The following is a 2,637-nucleotide window of genomic DNA, read 5'->3' on the forward strand; positions in this document are numbered from 1 at the left end:
TAGTCTAAGCTCGACTTACCTCTCCGTTGAATGATCATGGTGGTTTGAGGAGTTTATACTCCTCATTCCTGCTATCAATCTCATCAAAATAAGGTTTTAAATGGGTGTTGTTTACCTTAAAAGTGTCGAACTTGGGATGACTCACCTCGACCGTACCAAATGGGAAAATGCTGAGTACCGTAAGAGGGATTTCTTCATTTGGTGTGGTAGTAAAAATGTGGGGATCTACGGCATCTAATAAGACTCTATCTCCAACCTTAAGTTGATTTGGAAAGGTATTGAGCTCGTTCTATAGCAGATTCGGTTTGTCGGGTGTTCTCAGTTTATGCATCCTCCATTCATCTAGCTCCTCGTTTTGTAGCCTTCGATCTTCATGAACAGGTCCTCTACTATTGCTTGAGAATGGCTCATGTACTTCCTTCAGACTCATTTCCTGCAAACAAGGTTGCACCATATTGTCAGTTTTAGTAGAATGGTTTAGACAATCACCTTCAATTTCCAATGTGTTACCGGAATTACGAGCTTGAAGGGTGATTGTTTCGTCTCCCACACAGAGTGTGAGTTCACCAGTGCCAACATCAATAATGTTTTAGCAATTGCTAAAAAGGGCCTTCCTAGAATTAAAGGAGTATTGCTATCCTCCTTTATGTCTAGAACAATGAAGTCAACGGGAAATATAAATTTATCGATTTTAACTAGCACATCTTCAATAATACCCCTAGGGAATCTTAGAGTTTTATCTACTAATTGAATGCTCATCCTAGTCTGTTTGGGTTTCCCGAGACCTAGTTGTTTAAACATTTTGTAGGGCATGACGTTAATACTAGCCCCTAAATCAGCTATTGCATTATTAACATCTAAACTACCAATTAAGCAAGGAAGCGTAAAACTCCCTGGATCTTTTAATTAGTTCGGTAGCTTATTTTGCAGAATAGCTGAGCACACTGCGTTTAGCTCCACATGCGACGCCTCGTCCAACTTCCGCTTATTTGCTAAAATCTCCTTTAAAAATTTCATTGCGTTTGGCATTTGCGATAGAGCTTCAATAATCGATAAGTTAATGTGTAATTTTTTAAGAGTTTAAGGAATTTACCAAATTGTTCATCTGAGCGGTCTTTCCTTGTCGCATTGGGGTATGGCACATGAGGTTTATATTCGACATTCACTGATTTGTTTTTATTATGACCTATCTCACCTTGACCTTTGCTTACCACAGTTTATTGCCTCGGTCCTGGTTCAGGCTCAACGACACCTTCGTCATCTTGAATATTAATTACATTGAGCTGTTCCCTTGGGTTGGGTTCAGTATTACTTGGCAAGCTACCTTGTGGTCGTTCAGAGATTAGTTTGGAAAGCTGGCCTATCTAAGTTTCGAGCCCATGGATCGACGTTTGTTGATTTTTAAGTGATGTCACGGTGTTCTGAAAATGGGTTTCTGACATCGATATGAACTTTGAGAGCATCTCTTCAAGGTTCAGTTTCTTTTCCTGTTGATAGGGTGGTTGTTGAAAACCCGGAGGATGTTGTGGTCTTTGATTTCCTTGACCGCCCCACGAGAAATTAGGGTGGTTCCTTCAACCTGCATCGTAAGTGTTACTATATGGGTTATTTTGGGATCAAGAGTTATTGTTACCCATATATTGGACTTGTTCCTCCTTGATACTAGGGTTGAAGGGTTGATACTCTGTGCATGCTCCTCCTCCATTCGTCTCGCACCTCATTACTAGATGTACCTGAGTAGAACCAAGTAAACCATCAATCTTTATTTAGAAGTTCTACTTGATTTGACATCATAGTAACTGAGTCGACATTATAAACGCCTGCTGTTTTAGTTGGCTTAGTCCTCATGACTTGCCACTGATAGTTATTCAGTGACATCTCCTCTATAACTCATAGGCATCTTCAGGTGTTTTATTATTGATGGTTCTGCTAGCAGCTACGTCAACTATTTGTCGATTCGAAGGATTCAGGCCATTATGGAACGTTTGAGCCTGTAGCCAAAGTAGTAACCCATGGTGAGGGCACCTTCTCATTAAGTCTTTGTATCTCTCCCATGCATCGTAAAGAGTTTCTAGTCCATCTGCACAAACGAAGAGATACCATTACATAATTTAGCCATTTTAGCAGGCAAAAAATATTTTAATAGAAATTTTTCGGTCATTTGTTCCCAAGTAGTGATTAATCCTCGTGGAAATGAGTTCAACCACTGTTTAGCTTTATTTCTCAATGAAAAAAGGGAATAACCGAAGACGAATGGCATCATCAGAAGCACCTTTAATTTTAAATGTATCGCATAGTTCTAAGAAGTTTGCTAAGTGAGGGTTGAGATCCTCATCCTGCAAACCATCAAACTGAACAAATTGTTGTATCATTTGAATAGTGTTAGGTTTTAGTTCAAAAGTATTTGCAGCTACAACAGGTCTAACTATGCTCGATTCAGTTCCTGTTAAAGAAGGTTTAGCATAATAATACATAGTGCCTGGAGCAGGATTTTGATTAACCGCAATTGCAGGAGGTAGCTGATTGTCTTGGTTTTCAACCATCTCTTCGGTTGGGGGTTGAGTATTGTCCTCTTACTCGTTCTCTGTGTATCTTAAGCTTCGCCTTATTTCTCTTTGGTTTTTACGAACTGTGCGA

At 39.6% G+C, this 2,637-nt stretch overlaps 1 non-coding gene across 1 annotated transcript; it reads left to right on the plus strand.

Annotated features, from left to right (window-relative positions):
* The first annotated feature begins 2,007 nt into the window (after positions 1–2,007).
* Positions 2,008–2,113, plus strand: LOC121211544 (small nucleolar RNA R71). The gene has a single exon (XR_005906768.1). It is a non-coding gene; the product is annotated as a small nucleolar RNA R71 (small nucleolar RNA).
* Positions 2,114–2,637: the final 524 nt, after the last annotated feature.

The sequence above is a fragment of the Gossypium hirsutum genome, chromosome A12 (assembly GCF_007990345.1).
Source record: "Gossypium hirsutum isolate 1008001.06 chromosome A12, Gossypium_hirsutum_v2.1, whole genome shotgun sequence".
Classification (NCBI taxonomy): domain Eukaryota; kingdom Viridiplantae; phylum Streptophyta; class Magnoliopsida; order Malvales; family Malvaceae; genus Gossypium; species Gossypium hirsutum.